At 34.0% G+C, this 19,601-nt stretch overlaps 1 long non-coding RNA gene across 4 annotated transcripts in view; it reads right to left on the minus strand.

Annotated features, from left to right (window-relative positions):
- The window catches only part of LOC124963974 (uncharacterized), a 289,359-nt gene that overhangs the window by 216,492 nt on the left and 53,266 nt on the right, over positions 1 to 19,601 (minus strand). The gene's annotated exons all lie outside the window — the stretch shown is intronic.

Raw genomic sequence — 19,601 nt, forward strand, 5'->3', positions numbered from 1 at the left:
GCACAGCAAAGGAAATAACAGCCTGAGGAGAGAACCTATAGAGAGGGAGAAAATACCCTCCAGTTATTCCTCCAACAGAAGTTTATTATTCATAATATATAAAGAACTAAAAAACCTAAACAATAAACAAAATAATGCATTCACTACAAGGGCAGGAAAAAAACTTAAGAGACACTTCTCAAAATAGGAAGTACAAATGGCTGACAATTATATGAAAAAATATTCAAGATCTCTATCCATCAAGAAAATGCAAATCAAAACTACATTGAGATTTCATCTCACTTCAGTTAGGATGACTATCATCAGTAATTGAGATAACAATAATGCTGAAGAGGATGCAGGGGGAAAAGGAATTCTTACACAACATTTGTGGAAGGTAAATTAGTATAGCAACTATGGAAACCAATATAGAAGGTCCTCAAAATCTAGGAATGGAAACACCATGTGATATAGTTATATACTTTCTCAATATTTATCCCAAAGGACTAATGTTATCATAGTATAAAGATACATGCACATCTTCATTTATAGCAGCACAGTACACAATAGCCATGTCATGGAACCAGTGAAGGTGTTCAACAACAAATAAATAGGTAAACCTGCACAGTGACACAGCCACCTCAATGTTTACAGCAGTTAAATTCACAATAGTTAAACTATGGAACCAACCTGGTGTCCCTCAACAGATGAATGGATAAAGAAACATGGTGTGTGTGTGTGTGTATATATATATACACATTTGATGGAATATTATTCAGCTTTAAAAAAGAATGAAATTATGGCATTTGCTGGTAAATGGATGCAGTTGGAGAATATCATGCTAAGTGAAATAAGCCAAACCCAAAAAACCAAAGGCTGAATGTTTTCTCTGATGCTCTGATGCTAACTAACAGTAAGGGGTGAGGGAGAGCCATAGGGAAGAACAGAGTTACTTTAGATTAGATAGAGAGGAGCGAAGACAGGGGAAGGGGTATGGGGGTAGGAAGGATAGCAGAATGAAACAGACATCATTACCTCATGTATATATATGTACATATATGACTGCATGACTGATGTGATCCTATGTGTACAATCAGAAAAATGAGAAATTATACTCCATTTATGTATGATTTATCAAAATTCATAAATGTATTCTACTGTCATGTATAACTAATTAGAACAAACAAAAATTTATTAGAAAATAAAAATAAACGAGTAAACAAAATGTGGAACATTTACACAGTAGAGTTTTATTCAGTTATAAAGAACAAAATTACGTTATTTGCAGAAAATATATGGGATAAGAAATTATCAAATGTAGCGAAATCAGCCACATTCAGAAAGTCAAGGATCCTACTCCTCTCTCATATGTGGAAACTAGAGGGTAAAAAAGGTGGAAAAGGTGGGTCTCATGAAAATAGAAGAGAGACAGAAAGCATACAAAACATAAAGGAAGAAGACATAAAGGGGAAGTAGGAAGGGAGAGAACTGAACTGTGAGGTACTGGGATTGAAACTGATCAGATTACTTTAGTGCGTGCATTAACATGCCACAACTGAAACATACCATTCTGTATATTTATTATTCAACAATAAAGAAATAAAATATTTTCTTTCTTTCCCATTATTCATGGATTAGTGGTTATTAGTGATTATTCAGTAGTTCCTTCAGCAAGGAACACTGTAAGACATCAACCCATTGTTTATGCATTGTTACATTTTTGTTATATTAAAGTTTTTAATTATTAATATTATGTTAACTGATATAACAATTGTATATCTTTGTCATACAAAATGATGTTTTGATAGGTGTGTAAAGGTAGAATGATTAAATCAAACTAATTGATATATTCATAACCTCAATTATTTCTCACTTTTTGTGGTAAGACTTTTGAAATTTACTTTTAAAAACTTTTTTTAGTTGTCAACATACATTTATTGTATTTATTTATTTATTTATATGTGGTGCTGAGAATTGAACCCAGTGCCTCACACATGCTCGATAAGTGCTCTACCACTGAGCTACAACCCCAACACAAAATTTACTTGTTTAGAAAAATAGCACTATATTATTGTCTATCTTCATTCTCTGTGCAATAGATTTCAAACCTTATTTTTTTCCTAAAAAGTCTATACCCTTTGTCCAGCAACAGTCTATTTCCTTCCCACTCTCACCCTTGCCTCTACTAATCACCATTAGAAGCTACACTTTTATTAGTTAAACTTTCTTAGATGCAACATATAAATGAGGTCATGTAGTATTTGGCTTTCTCTATCTAACTTATTTCATTAAGCATCATGTCCTTCAGGATCATACATTTTGCTGCAGATGACAGAATTTCCTTCCTTTTTAAAATCTGAATAGTATTCCACTGTGTGTGTGTATACAGATACGTCTATATGTAGGTATGTATATATATATATATATGTGTGTGTGTGTGTGTGTGTGTGTGTGTGAGTGTGTGAGTGGGTGAGTGTGTATACACATCACATTTTCTATATCTATTCATCTCTTAATGGTCACAGGCTGATTCCATATCTAGGCTATTGTAGATAATGTCACAATGAACATGCAAGTACAGATATCCCTTTTCCATTGATTTAAATTCTTTTGGATAACTTTCTAGAAGATAGATTGCTTGTTCATATGGTAGTTCTGTTTTTAGTTTCTTGAGAACATACAAATCATTTTTTTGTAATGGCTACACTAAGTCACATTTCCACAACAGTATACAAACTTTATCCACAACCTTCCCAATACTTGTTATCTTTCATTTTTTCATAATAGCCATTCTAATAAAAGTGAGGTGATATCTCATTATAGTTTGAATTTGCATTTTCCTAATGATTAATGTTGTTAAGTACTTTTTCATTAACCTCTTGACTTCTTTGTGTACATATAATTTTGAGAAATGTCTGCCCACTTTTTGGTTGGGTAATTTTCTTGGTATTGGGTCTTATGAGTACCTTATATATCTTGGATATCAACCCCTTATCATATATACAGATTGCAAATACTTTATTTACCGTAAATTATCTTCTCCCCCTTTTAATCCTTTTCCTATGCAGAAGATTTTAGAGTTTGGCACAGTTCCATTTGTTTATTTTTGTTTTTCTTGTGTGTACTTTTTATGTCGTAGCTAAAAAATAATTTTGTCCAGCTAAATCATGGAGCTATTCCTCTCTGTTGTCTACTAGCACATTCAGAGTTTCTGGTCTTACATTTAAGGGTTTAACCTATTTTGACTTAAGGTTTTTATATTTTGTAATAACCTAATTTTATTCTTCTGCATTTGCATAAAGGTTTCCAAGCACTCTTTATTGAACAGATTGTCCTTTCCTCATAATATGTCTGTGGCACAACAATTGAAAATCAATTGCTCATAAATTATTTCCTGGCTTTGTGTCCCATTTATTGATATATATGATTTTATGTCAGTAACATTGTCTTGGTTATAATCACTTTATTTTTTAAAACGAGGGTGTATAATACCTCAATTTTGTTCTTTTTGTTCAATAATTTGGCAATTAAGAGTCTTTTAGTGATTTCACACAAATTTAAGAATTTTATTCTATTTCAATGAAAAATGTCTTTGGAATTTTGATAAGAATTATATTAAATCTATAGATTGCTTATGTACATATTCAAAATAGTAATTCTTTCAACTGCTAATTTAAAAAATGTATAGCCCTTCTTACTTTGTTCTCAATATTACTTGATTTGTTCATTCTTTTGTAATGTTTTTCCTTTTTTCATCATTCTAGGTGATTTCTTCTAGTCTGTTTTTCCAGTTCATTCATTTTTCTCTTCAGTTCTGTCTCATACTCATCCACTGAAAATTAAATGTGTTATTTTTATTTTATAGAATTCCATTTGGCTAATTTCATATAAGCTTTTTCTTTTTTTAAAAATTATCTTTGATTTCATATTCTATTCATTTAAGTACTCAGTATACTAATTCCATACTTATATTTGACATTTCAGAAAAATTTATTATCTGAAGGACTGCTTTGTTAAGTTACTTTGGGGTTTTTGTGTGTTGGTTTTTTAAATTTTGTTTTAAACTAACCTAACAGTACATGTTTAGGAATGGGTAGAGTAAGAAGTTTTTCTTTCTTAGTTCATTCATTCTTTCTTTCTTTCTGTTTTCTTTTTATTTTGGGGGGACAGGGTTTTGCTGCGTTGCCTAGATCTCCATCTCTTGGATTCAAGTGAACCTCCTGCCTCAGCCGCCTAAGTGGTTCACTTATTGAGCCACTACACCTGGCTCAAATTAATGTTTCAGTAGAAGTTTAAATTGTGTAATAATTATATCAGGGTATGTAGCATATCCGTCACCTCATGTGTTTATCATTTCTTTGTGGTAAGAACATTTAAAATTATTTTCTAAATATTTCAAAATATTCAAGATAATATTGTCAATCATTGAAACCCTACAGTGTAAGACAACACTAAACTTATTCTTTTTATTTAAATGTAACCTTTTATCCATTGAACAATCTCTTCCTATTAACCCCTGTTAAGGTACTTCATAAAGGTAAACAATAAAGGAACCATAATTGCCATGTGAAATTTCAAAATTACTAAAGGAAATATTCTTACACCCACAAAAGAAAACCTTTATATCACAAACCACATTAGAGAATGTAATTAGAAAATATAATATTGGTTCCTTAAAATTACATGTGTTGTATGATTAAAAAAAAAAACCATTAATGAAACGAAATAAAAAATAACAAAAATGGAGAAATTAATTAAAACTCCTTTCATAAGAATGATTTCCTATTATGTAAAGACCTTTTAAAAATCAAAAATTCAACATGCCAATAACCTAAGAGAAATAGGTAAGGACATGATAATAAGTTAAAAGTAAAATAAATATATTTATTTCTTAAATATACAAATTATTTAAGCCTCAAAATAATAGTTATGAAAATTAAAAGTTATGATATGACTACTTTTACCTAATATATTAAAATTTTAACTTTTTTTGGCAAGACTGTAGAAAACTCTTTTGCTTATATATAGTTTATTGTGTGAAAATTGCTCAATTTTATAGAAGACAATTTAACAATATCTAGCCAAGTTTCAAAATAAATATACAATTGGTCCATCAAATTGCCTTTAGAACTTTAACCTATCAACAATGTCACACATGCAAATAAATATATGAGAGAATTCATAATGATGGATTGTTAAATAGCTCAAATAATGAAAGTTTTTTTCCCAAAAATGAAGACAAGTAGCTTTTAAATTTTTTCAATGGTTTTCCTGAACCACACATGGGTTCTGTATGAAATCAACAAAAAGCAAATACCTACTTTTGCCAGAGGAGTATTTTAAAGGCAGTAATGTCTCCATAAAATTTAGGAATCATTTTTAACAGTAACTCCTGTTGTGGAAGAGTCCCTTCCATCACGAGAGTGTGGAAATGTTCCTCTCCTGTCATAGGTTACAGAACAATGCAGCCATGCAGAAACAATGATTGTAGGTCAGCAGGTCCTGGACTTGATTCGACAGCAGAACCCCTAGGAAGGGCTTTTGAAATACTGATTTCTGGTCCTCACTCTGGGGGTTTTCTATTCGATGGTCTTAGTTGGAATCTGTATTGCATCACTCCTCTAAGTATTGGGTTCATTTGTTATATATAAAGAGATAACTAATTAATAACTTCCACCTGATTCTCCAGAATGCTTGCTCTTAGAAACTATGTAATGCTCTATGAGGATACCAGGCAGCCATACGGAGGTGTTTTGTCAGGCCTCCCAAAGGTCCCAGCACACTACCAAACATCAACCAAAAACATGAGGGAGCAAGTCTTCGCCTGACTCCGGCATGCAGTAGTTTAGGTGGCAACTGTAGGTGGCACCTTCTCATGGCAGACATGATTGCCTCCACTGAATTTTGCCCAAGTTGCAGATTTCTAAATAAAACATGTTGTTATTTCAGGAAATTGTACATCATTTGTTTTGTAGCAATAAATAACTGAAACAATTAAGAGATGTAAAACATTTGTGCACATTTATTGTCTTTGATTTATTATCAAAAGGTTAACCTCAAATCCAGCAAAAGAAAATGGAAAAAACTTTAGAAGCTATTTTTAAAGTTGCATTACCAAGAGAGGACTGTTATAAAACAGTCATATTCAGAAAATTAATTAATTTACCATCTGTTTACTATACATTTTTAAAGTCTTCACAAATATACTTCTACAACTGCAGAATGTAGGCCACACTGCTCTGCTTCTCTTTCCCCAATGCCCACCAGCTAATGAGGTTTGATTATCTTAGAACATAATGAGGAGAGAAGAAAAGAGGGAGTCAAAAGTACTCTTAATTCAAATATGATTTTCATTTTTTTACTGTTTCATTAAACCGTAATGCAAGTTTATTGAATTTCACTTGTTTAAAGTACACAGTTGGTTTCACTTTAACATATGTATGTATATACATAAATATTTGTGTGTGTATATATGTATATATGTGTGTGTGTGTGTGTGTGTGTGTGTGAAAGTGTAAAACTAATACCACAATTAATATAGCAAACATTGCCATCACCCTCTAAAAGTTTCTTCATGCCACACTGTAATCTAATCCTTTCTCAAACTAGTGCTTCAGGAAAACACAGATATAATTACTGTCCCTCTGATTACATTTTTATTTAAAAAAATCTATTAAGTGCTAAAGTTAGTAATCCTTTATTTTTCCTGTTTCTTTTTCTCAGCATAATGACTTAGAGATTTGCATACATTTTTAATTGTAATGAGTAAATTTGCTTTTTCTTGGTGACTAATATGAACAGTATTGCAGTTTACCATGCATTTTTGGGGACATTTAGTGGTTTCTTTTTTTTCCAGTTTTTGGTTATGAGTCATTCTATTTATGTTTGGAATTCACTGAAATTTTCTTGATAGAGTCCTCTTGAAATATATTTGCTTATTAATAAAGGTAAATTTATTTTCATTATACTCCAGGTTGAATCACAATGTTTATTCTACATTACATTCCATGTTGTTTCACTTTTTTGCTGAAATAAATATTTAAATACTTAAATTGAAATAAGGTACGTGATAGGTATGCATTCTGAGTTACATTTCTAATATTATCATAATTAAATATATTGTGAGGTAGCATCATCTATGTTTAAATGTGTTTTTAAGTATTTGTCTCCACTATCTTAACCTACAATCAAGTTTCTGACAAAAATTTGAAAGGTAGGGATGGCAAAGATGGCAGACTAGAGGGAGGCTGCGTTCCTTGTCGCTCCATAACTCCGGTTTCAAGCAAAGAATATCTGTTTCTTGATTGCTCACTGTCAAGCCCCTATCATCTGCCATTTACCTGCCTCTCACCTGTCCATCGCCTGCCTTACACCTATCCATCACCCAACGCATGAGGTTCACCTCCCAATCCTCCAACAACAGTCAGCAAACTGATCATCGATCGCCAGTGGAGCACCAGCCACCTGCTATTGCCTGGAAGTTCACTGTTACAGTACCTGCAGGTTTGATTACACATGGCTGCCGCCATTTTGAGACAACAGTCAGGCCCCATAGGACCCCTGGCTGGATTGACTGAGCCCCATCCCCAGGAATCCTCAGCCCGACTGATCACTCCCTGCCTCTGGGACCCTCACATTGACTGACTGCTCCCTGCCACCAGGACCCCCAGACCAACTGACTGCGCCCTATCACCAGGACCCCAGACCAACTGATTGCACCTGGCCTCTAGGATCCCACAACCACACCAAACACACCCGACCTCCAGGACCCCTGCCTGACCAACCGCATACCGCCTCCAGGACCTCCAGCTGACCACATCAACACCCTGAGCTGCAGCTCCCCATTTGTCAACACATTTGGAAGCCAGAGCAGCAATCTTGGATAATCCTGGAAGCCAGAGCTCCGATCTTTAGGTGGGGCAAAACCCACCTGAGACACATGCTGGAGGCTTGAAGCTCATTGTCAGGTACCTCTCATGCATCAGGCTACTGAACACTGGGAGGTTTCATTACTATATGACTGTTATACTGTAGATTTTCTTTTTTCTCCTTATTTTTTTTTCTTAAATAAAATTTTATTAAGGTAATTACAGATTCATAGGTAGTTCTATGAAATAACAGAGATACTTTGTATATCCAGTTTCCCACCATGGCTATAATTTGCCATATAATATCACAACTATACATTAGTTATATGTAACTAAAATATCATATTACAAACAGTATGGACATTGACAGAACTCACCAATCTTATTCAGATTTCTCCACTTCTTTGTACTAACTTGTGCTGTGTCTAAATCCATCATAATAAGATCCTGAACAGTGCCCACACCATGAGGATCCCTAGTGTTATCCTTTAATAACCACACACTTCTACCCTTCACCTTTACTTTCTTTTTTTTTAATTTATTTTTATTGTAAACAAATGGGATACATGCTGTTTCTGTTTGTACATGGAATAACAGCATACCATTTGCATATTCATACATTTACATAGAGTAATGATGTTTGATTCATCCCCTTATGTTTTCTTCCCTCCCACCCCTCCCACTTCTCTTTTCCCTCTATACAGTCCCTCCTTCCTCCATTCTTGCCCCCCCTCCATCCCCCATTATGTGTCATCATCCGCTTATCAGTGAGATCATTCATCTTCTGGATTTTTGAGATTGGCTTATCTCACTTAGCATGGTATTCTCCAATTTCATCCATTTGCCTGCAAATGCCATAATTTTATTATTCTTTATAGCTGAGTAATATTCCATTGTATATATATACCACAGTTTCTTTATCCATTCATCAATTGAAGGGCATCTAGGTTGGTTCCAAAGTCTGGCTATTGTGAATTGAGCAGCTATGAACATTGATGTGGCTGTATCTCTGTAGTATACTGATTTTAAGTCCTTTGGGTATAAGCCAAGGAGTGGGATAGCTGGGTCAAATGGTAGGTCTATTTCAGGTTTTCTAAGGAACCTCCACACTGCTTTCCAGAGTAGCTGCACTAATTTGCAGCCCCACCAGCAATGTATGAGTGTACCTTTTTCCCCACATCCTCTCCAACACCTATTGTTGCTTGTATTCTTGATAATTGCCATTCTAATTGGGGTGAGATGGAATCTTAGGGTAGTTTTGATTTGCATTTCTCTTATTACTAAAGATGGTGAACATTTTTTCATATGTTTGTTGATTGCTTGTAGATCTTCTTCTTTGAAGTGTCTGTTGATTTCCTTATCCCTTTTGTTTATTGGGTTATTTGTATTCTTTGTGTAGAGGTTTTTGAGTTCTTTATATATTCTGGAAATTAGTGCTCTATTTGAAGTATGAGTGGCAAAGATATCCTCCCACTCTGTAGGCTCTCTCTTCGCATTGCTGATAGTTTCCTTTGCTGAGAGAAAGCTTTTTAGTTTGAATCTATCCCAGTTATTAATTCTTGCTTTTATTTCTTGTGCTATGGGAGTCCTGTTAAGAAAGTCTGATCCTAAGCCGACATGTTGAAGATTTGAACCTACTTTTTCTTCTATAAGATGCAGGGTCTCTGGTCTGATTTCAAGGTCCTTGATCCATTGTGAGTTGGTTTTTGTGCAGGGTGAGAGATAGGGGTTTAGTCTCATTCTGTTGCATATGGATTTCCAGTTTTCCCAGCACCATTTGTTGAAGAGGCTATCTTTTCTCCATTGCATATATTTGGAACCTTTGTCTAGTATGAGAAAATTGTATTTATTTGGGTTTGTGTCCGTGTCCTCTATTCTGTACCATTGATCTACCTGTCTATTTTGGTGCCAATACCATGCTGCTTTTGTTACTATTGCTTTGTAGTATAGTTGAAGTTCTGGTATTATGATACCCCCTGTTTCATTCTTCCTGCTAAGGATTGCTTTAGCTATTCTGGGTTTCTTATTCTTCCAAATGAATTTCATGATTGCTTGCTCTATTTCTGTAAGGTATGTCATTGGAATTTTAATTGGAATTGCATTGAATCTTATAGCACTTTTGGTAGTATGGCCATTTTGACAATATTAATTCTGCCTATCCAAGAACATGGGAGATCTTTCCATCTTCTAAGGTCTTCCTTAATTTCTTTCTTCAATGTTTTATAGTTTTCATTGTAGAGATCTTTTACGTCTTTGGTTAGATTGATTCCCAAGTATTTTATTTTTTTTGAGGCTATAGCAAATGGGGTTGTTTTCCTCATTTCCCTTTCAGCTGTTTCATCACTTGCATATAAAAATGCTTTAGATTTATGCGTGTTGATTTTATAGCCTGCTATTTTGCTGAATTCATTGATGAGGTCTAGAAGTTTTCTGGAGGAGGTTTTTGGATTCTCTAAATATAGAATCATGTCATCAGCAAATAGTGACAGCTTAAGTTCCTCTTTTCCTATTCATATCCCTTTAATTTCTTTGGTCTGCCTAATTGCTATGGCAAGAGTTTTGAGGACAATGTTGAATAGATGTGATGAAAGAGGACATCCCTGTCTTGTTCCCATTTTTAAAGGGAATGGTTTCAGTTTTTCTCCATTAAGAATGATGTTGGCCATGGGCTTAGCATAAATAGCCTTTACAATGTTCAGGTATGTTCCTACTATTCCAATTTTTTATAGAGTTTTGAGCATGAAGGGGTGTTGTATTTTGTCGAATGCTTTTTCTGCATCAATTGAAATAACCATATGATTCTTATCCTTAAGTCTATTGACATGATGGATTACATTTATTGATTTATGAATGTTGAACCATGCTTGCATTCCAGGGATGAACCCCACTTGATCGTGGTGGGCACAATTTTCTTAATATGTTTTTGGATATGGTTTGCCAATATTTTATTAAGGATCTTTGCATCTATATTCCTCAAGGATATTGGTCTAAAATTTTCTTTCCTTGATGTGTCTTTTCCTGGTTTGGGTATGAGGGTGATATTAGCTTCATAGAATAAGTTCGGTAGGGTACCCTCCTTTTCTATTTCCTGGAATACTTTGAGAAGTATTGGAATGAGTTCTTCTTTGAAGGTTTGGTAGAACTCGGCTGAGAATCCATCTGGTCCTGGACTTTTCTTTAATGGTAGATTTTTAATGGCTTCGTCTATTTCATTGCTTGATATTGATCTGTTTAAATTGTGTATGTCCTCCTAGTTCAGTTTGGGAGGAGCATATGTCTCTAGAAACTTGTCAATGTCTTTGGTATATGTATATAATGGAATATTACTCAGCCATAAAGAATGATAAAACTATGGCATTTGTAGGCAAATGGATGAAATTGTAGAATATCATGCTAAGTGAGACAAGCCAATCTCAAAAAACCAAAGGACGAATGATCTTGCTGATAAGTGGATGATGACACATAATGGGGGGTGGGAGGGGTTAGTGTTAGTGTTAGGGTTAGGGTTAAGTTTAGGGTTAGGGATGCGGGCAAGAATGGAGGAAGGAAGGACTGTATGGAGGGAAAAGAGGGGTGGGAGGGGTGGGGGGAAGGGAAAAATAGCAGAATGAATCAAACAACATTACCCTATGTAAATTTATGATTAGACAAATGGTATGCCTTTACTCCATGTACAAAGAAACAACATGTATCCCATTTGTTTACAATAAAAAAAATATAGCAATGCAGCATTTCCAAAAAAAAAATAATAAAATTATGGCATTTGCAGGCAAATGGATGAAATTGGATAATATCAATGCTAAGTTAGATAACCAAATCTCAAAAAACCAAAGGATGAATGATCTCACTGATAAGCAGATGACGACACAATGGGAGGTGGGAGAGGGGCAAGAATGGAGGAAGGAGGGACTGTATAGAGGGAAAAGAGGGGTGGGAGTGGTGGGGGGGGAGGAAAAAATAACAGAATGAATCAAACATCATTACCCTATGTAAATGTATGATTACACAAATGGTATGCTGTTACTACATGTACAAACAGAAACAACATATATCCCATTTGTTTACAATAAAAATAAATTTTAAAAAAAGCAGGTTTAAAAAAAATTTGAAAGGTAGTAAGATTTCCATTTATTTGAGTTTTTTTGTGAGACAACATTCTCTCAACTTCCAAGAGCTTTCTTTAGTGCCTTAAAATTTGGTTTGCCTTGGTATGTTTTTCTTTTCCTAACAGTTATATGGAGTTAAAAACCCACACATATAAGTTTAATATATCTACCCATCATAGTTGTATATTTGGCAAAAGTTAATAGACTTAAGGAGCAGTTCAACCTATGTGTGTGCTGTTCAGCAACAGACTTATGTGGGTGTGTATGCCAGTGTGTGAAGCTCTTGTTTTACAGAACTCCCTCATCTCCATAATCTTCCCTGTAAATCCAGTTCCTAGACTTACTGCACATTGATTTCAATCTCCTCAACTCAGCATAATTGCTGTGTTTTGCTTGGATCATCCTTCCTGTGCTTACAAGTGCCTCCAGGTACAAAGTTAGGGTAAGAATAGGGATGGCCTCTTCTGTTTCCACTGTACAGGTTGTCCAATATCTGAAAGTAACAATTTCATGTGTTTTTTTTTTTTTGTTTTGTTTTGTTTTGTTTTCCAGAATTTTTTGTTCTTTTCAGTGGCAGGGAAAAGTCTATAGTTAGGTCATGATGAATGAAAACAAAAATCTTTTTTTAATCTCTTTATAAATTTAAAATTTGGCTAAATGGTTGCCCACCAATTCTCTTATGTGGTTTCTATTCCACTACTATAATTACAATAAGTTTATCATTGAAGTTAGTCAATATCTTTGGACAGTCACTTTAATTAAAATAAAAGCTTAATGAGCTTAATGTAATTTGTAATAAAGTATAAGAATTTTTTTTTTTTAGAAAAAGGACACTATTTATGTTAATTGCAACAGAAATTAGTTAACAAGAAGCATCCAGGAATATTTTTTCCTAGTGGAATTATGAGTTCGGTTACATTTTATATAACACCTGGTACAGTGATTTTTAAATAGCATAAAACAATATATGTCTCCAAATGCTAGTGTCCTAGGCATATTAGAAACTTCTCCTCAATAATTGTGTAAACAATTTATTCATATTTGAAATTATAAAAATATCACTTAAAATTTTATAGATTTACTTAGATTGATAGGATGCAAGAAAAATCCAAAGAAGAAATGGGTTGGCCCCCTAAAGCCCAAGCTATGCCTATATAACTGAGACAATGGTATGAATCCACATTGTGCACAATCATAGAAATGAAAAGATGTACCCCATTTGTGTACAATGAATCAAAATGCAGTCTGTAGAAATAAAAAAAATAATTTAAAAAAATATATAGGCCTATCTTGGCTTTCTCTATTTCTATCATTAGGCCATGGAAAGATGTTATCAATCCATTTGTCAGTACCTGAATATCATTGCTTACAAGTCACAGGAGAGTTCTATAAATGGAAGTATTCTAACATATTTAAGAGATTAATCCTACAGAATAGAATGTTTTGACAGGACTCTGATCTCCCACAGGCAAAGCTCTAGAGACATTTCCTTTCAAAGTGGCAAACCATTATCCTGTCTCAGTATTCTAGTACTAATGACAATTTTTTGTCATGTCAAATGATTAAAAGATAAATATGGAAAAGAAAGAAGTGCTCTGGCTGTCCCACGTGACAACTATAATCACAAGGAAGCAAGGTCAGGGAAAAGGAAGGAGTAAGTGCCTTTATTTAAAAAAAATCTTTATTCCTCCAATAATTTTGAGATTTACCCCAAATCAGACTACTTCCTCATAAAACTGAAATTGCTTTTTCCAGGCAGCGAGTTTTTGGATTCTTGATTCTGTCACAGTATCTATGCTATTGAGACACATTTCAGTCATTAATGAAATATAGGATCTATGAGCCTGAACCAAGTAACATTATTTTACCCACTGTTTAGGACTGCTGTTACTTGGACATAAAGGTGAAAATCCCATGGAAGAAACATACTGGATTATTACATTCAGAGGTGTAGTTTATTTCAGGCATGTCCTGCATCAAAAAGTTTCTAAAATGACAAATTACATCAAATTCCACTAAGAAGAATATGTAAATATCTGGGAAATTTCTCCCCAGTGTCCCTTCAGGTCCTCCCTCTATCCATTCCCTACTGGTTTAGGTACAGTGTTCTGATACTTATTGACCATAAATGACTGATAATACCTACTTACACAAACATGTTCTCACACATAAGTGTAAGTAGACTGGAACTCAACCTTTGCCATCTTTTTTTATCTAAGTGCTTTACACACAGATGAAAATGAAAATTTTAAGTTATTACTTCTATAAAAAAAGATTACAACCTACAGCCCATCAACAAGTTTTCAGTAAACAATCTTAGCATTCTCTATGCCAGGAGTCATATAAAGCTTTAGAAGACAACTAACCAGATGTTTGAAGAGCCTCTGGAAAAGAGGAGGGAAACACCATTAAATCTTGATCAGCAAGAACTGTAAGAAGGCATAGGTAGGAGGGAAAAAGTTATTATTGTCATAGTTAATCAAAAGAAACTAATCCCACCAGGTGTGGTGGTGCATGCCTGTAATTCCAGCAGTTTGGGAGGCTGAGACAGGAGGATCAAAAGTTCAAAGCCAGCCTCAGCGGAAGTGAGGTGCTAAGAAACTCTGTGAGACCCTATCTCTAAATAAAATACAAAATTGGACTGGGGATGTGGCTCAGTAGTCCAGTGCCCCTGAGTTCAATCCCCAGTACACCTCCCAAAAGAAGCTAATCCCTAGTCAAATAAGCTTCTCTTTTGAATAGTATGTTTTTATTACTATTATTATATGTTTGTTTTTCACATATCCAGAAATCAGAAAAGATAAAAAACACAATCAAAATATATTCATATAATCAACATGCTATAATATAGAATTCATTGCCCCCATTTTACTATCTTCTAGAATTAATTTTCTTAAATGTTAATTCTACTATTTGCAAAAATCAAACATCAAAATCTGAGACAATTGAAAGATTGTGAATATAATACACAGATAACAGATGCAAATTAAGAATTACATCAAAGAAGAACAATAGAAAGAAATAGAAGAAATAGAAAAGGAGGGAACCCTTCCAAACTCATTCTATGAAGGTAGTATCACCCTGATACCAAAAACAGACAAAAGACACATCACAGAAAGAAAACTTCAGACCAATATCCTTGACGAACGTAGATGAAAAAATTATCAATGAAATCCTGGCAAATCACATACAAAAACATATTTAAAAGATAGTACCCCACAATCAAGTGGGGTTCATCCCAGGGATGCAAGGTTAGTTCAACATCCAGAAATCAATAAACATAATTCATCACATCAACAGACATAAAGACAAGAATCATATGATCATTTCAAAAAAATGCAGAAAAAGCATTTGTAAAATACAGCACCTCTCCTTGTTCAAAACACAAGAAAAAGTAGAGATAATAGGAACATACCTCAACACTGTAAAAGCTATCTATGCTAATACCAAGGCCAACATTATTCTAAAGGAGAAAAATTGAAAGCATTCCCTCCAAGAATTGGAACAAGACAAGGATACCCTCTTTCACTACTTCTATTCAATATAGTACTGGAAACTAGCCAGAGCAATTAGACTGATGAAAGAAATTAAAGGGATACAAATAGGAAAATAAAATCTCAAATTATCACTATTTGCCAATGACATGATTCTATATTTAGAAGATCCAAAAAATTCCACCAGAAAACTTCTAGAACTAACAAATGAATTCAGAAAAGTGGCAAGATATGAAATCAACACCCATAAATCAAATGTCTTCCTATATATAAGGGATGAATCTGCTGCAAGAGAAATTAGTAAAACTACCCAATTCACAATAGTCTCAAAAAATGAAATACTTGGGGATAAAGCTAACAAAAGAGGTAAGAGACCTCTTTTGTTACAGAACGCTAAAGAAAGAAATTGAAGAAGACCTTAGAAGATGAAAAGATCTTCCATGTTCTTGGATAAGCAGAATTAGTGTTGTCAAAATGGCCATACTACTAAAAGAACTATACAGATTTAGTGCAATTCCTATTAAAATCCCAATGATATTCTTCATAGAACTAGAAAAAGCAATGGTAAACTCATTTGGAAAAATAAGAGACTCAGAGTAGACAAAACAATCCTCAGCAAGAAGAGTGAAGCAGGAGGCATCACAATACCAGACCTGAAACTATACTACGAAGCTATAGGAATAAAAACAGCATAGTATTGGCACCAAAACAGATACATAGACCAATGAATGGTATAGAATAGAGGACACAGAGACAAACCCATATAAATACAATAATCTCATACTAAAGAAAGGTACCAAAAATATAAAATGGAGAAAAGATAGTCTCTTCAACATAGGGTCCTGGGAAAAATGGAAATGCTTAACAAGACTCCTAAAGTGAAAAAATTAAAATCAAGAATCAATAAATGCAATGGATTCAAACTAAAAAGCTTTTTCACAGCAAAGAAAACAATCAAGAATCTGAAGAGAGGGCCTAGAGAGTAGGAGAAAATCTTTGCCACCTGCTTCTCAGATAGGTCATTAATATCCTAGAATCTTAATACCAAAAAGCAAATAACCCAATCAATAAATGGGCTAAGGGACTGAACACACAGATACTTCACAGAAGCGGTAATACAATTGGTCAACAAACATGAATAAATGCTCATCATCACTAGCAATTAGAGAAATGCAAATCAAATCTACTCTAAGATTTCATCTCACTCCATTCAGAACAATTATCAAGAATACAAACAACCATAAATGTTGGTGAGGATGTGGGGGGAAAGGTACATTCATACATTGCTGGTGGGAATGCAAATTGGTTCAACCTCTATGGAAAGCAGTATGGAGATTCCTCAGAAAACTTGGAATGGAACCACTATTTGACCCAGCTATCCCACTCCTCCATTTATATTCATAGGACTTAAAATCAGCATATACAGTGACACAGACACATCAATGTTTATAGCAGCTCAACTCACAATAGCAAAACTATGGAACCAAGCTAGGTGCCCTTCAATAGATGAATGGATAAAGAAAATGTGGTATATGTATATACACAATGGAATATCACTCAGCCTTAAAGAAGAATGAAATTTTGGCATTTTCAGGTAAATAGATGAGCTGGAGAATATCATGCTATGTGAAATAAGTCAATTCCAAAAAATCAAATTTGAATGTTTTCTCTGATATACAAATGCTAATCCACACTAGAAGGGTAGTACTAGGGAAAATAGAGATACTTTGCATTAGGCAGAAGGGAGTAAAGGAAGCAGAGTGGGTATAGGGGTAGGAAGGATAGTAGAATGAATTGGACATTATTACCCATGCACATATGATTACATGAATGGTGTGATTCTACATCATGTACAACAAGAAGAGTGAGAACTTTTAATCCATTTATGTATGATGTTTCAAAATGCATTCTACTGTCATACATAACTAATTAGAACAAATAAAAAAAGAAATAATCTCGATCTCTTCATCTGCAAGACATTAATATAGATGGTGAAATAGTGCCACACAGTGATACATGCTAGAGACATTGAAAGAAATGATGACTGTACCAACTCACATTGCTTGTGAAGGCCTGACTAAATACAGAAATTGGGGTTGCATAGAAGTAATGGTATTATGATAAATTGAGGGGGTGAGTATTCTATGGGATAGAGATATACATGACCAAGGAAATAAAGTACAAAATATTAAGGCATGTACATACATGTCGTTTTGCTAAAAGCAAATGTAAATATGTTATAAATATATGTACCTCAAATACAATGATCAAAATATGATCAATCCATGAGTCATAGAGAAACAAATCATAAACTTTAATTGAGAATTTTTTACTTTGACACCATCAAAATATTTTATTTATTTGTTTTTTTTTATTTTTACAGTCTGCATTTTGATTCATTGTACGCAAATGGGGTACAACTTTCATTTCTATGGTTGTGTATGATGTAGATTCATACCATTAGCATAATCATACATGTACATAGGGTAATAATGTCTGTCTCATTCCACCATTTTTCATACCCCCCCTCATATCCCTCCACATAATACAAAGTTCCTCCATTCTTTTCTCATCCCTCACCCCCCCAACCCCTATTATGCATCATCATCCACTTATCAGGGAAAACTTCAGCCTTCGGTTTTTTTGGGATTGGCTTATTTCACTTAGCATGATATTCTCCAATTCCATCCATTCCAATTGCATAATATTATTCTTCTTTATGGCTGAATAATATTTCTTTGTGTATATATACTACAGTTTCTTTATCCATTCCTCTAAAAGACTTTGTCTTTTTTCTCAGCTTTTTAGCTTCATTCTCTTTCCATGATGCTGCTTGGTCAGAAAAAGTCTCTGGGGGACAATTTACAAATGACAGGGAATCCTAAGATTTTTATGCTTTCTCAGATGTCTAATTTGCCAACTCATGCTTGAACTTGAGGAATTTTAGTAGAGTCTCTGTTTTACAGCAATAGTTTCAGTTTTTTACCAGTCTCATGGCTCTCCTTGGTATCTTAGACTATGCTAATACCACTAGAGATGAAAGTGAGCCATAGTTTCTACTTGCTTAGGAAGGACTAATTATTCTTGGAGCATAATTCATTTTGACTTACTTGCATCCAAGCATTTTTAAAATTTATTTCTTTAATCTTATACAGACTGCATTTTCATTCATTATACACAAATGGGGTACATCAATTCCTTTCTGTGGTTGTGCACTATGTAGATTCATACATTCGTGTAATCATACATGGACATAGGGTAAAGATGTCTGTCTCATTCCACCATTTTTCATACCCCACCCCCTCTCATTTCCCTCTATGTACTCTGAAGTTCCTCCATTCTTCTCTCACCCATTACCCACTACCCCCATTATATATCATCATCCACTTATCAGGGAAAACATTTGGTTTTTGATTTTTTAGGGATTGGCTTATTTCACTTAGCATGATATTCTCCAATATTATCCATTTATCTGCAAATACATAATATTATTCTTCTTTATGGTTGATAAATATTCCATTGTATATATAAACCACAGTTTCTTTAACCATTCATCAGTTTTGATGTTTATAGCAGCTCAATTCACAATAGCTAGATAGTGGAACCAACCTACGCCCTGCATCCAAGCATTTTAACAGTTACAAAGAAAACCTTTAGTTTTTAGTTTATTCTATGATTTTTCAATGTTAAAGTGGAAGTAATGACTTTATGGCTAACTTCTACATCCTAGTCAGAGAAGGGATAAGATAAATGCTTACTTTTCCTGGAGTAATCAGATTTTGCATTCAAAGATCTTGAAACTTTACTATAATCAGGCTTTCTTAATTTTTACCTGTCCAAACTAATCATATTTTTATATAAAGTTTCTTCCTTCATTAATACCACTAAAGTCTACTTATAATTAATTTGTTTTAGTTTTTACCAGTTTCCATACCATAAGAGAGCCCTGGGCTCAGTCAACACACAAATACATACTTTCTCTTACTGAGACTGTTCATTCTTTCTTTATTAAAAGTAAATATAAAATTTTACTTCAAGATTTAGCTAAGTTGAAATTATGGTGGTTTGATGGCTTCACCAGTTTAAACTTATCTTCAAATATGTCAAGTGCTATACATTAAATATGCACACTTTTTTGTATGTCAATTATTCTC

Source organism: Sciurus carolinensis, chromosome 14 (genome assembly GCF_902686445.1).
Source record: "Sciurus carolinensis chromosome 14, mSciCar1.2, whole genome shotgun sequence".
NCBI classification, from domain to species: domain Eukaryota; kingdom Metazoa; phylum Chordata; class Mammalia; order Rodentia; family Sciuridae; genus Sciurus; species Sciurus carolinensis.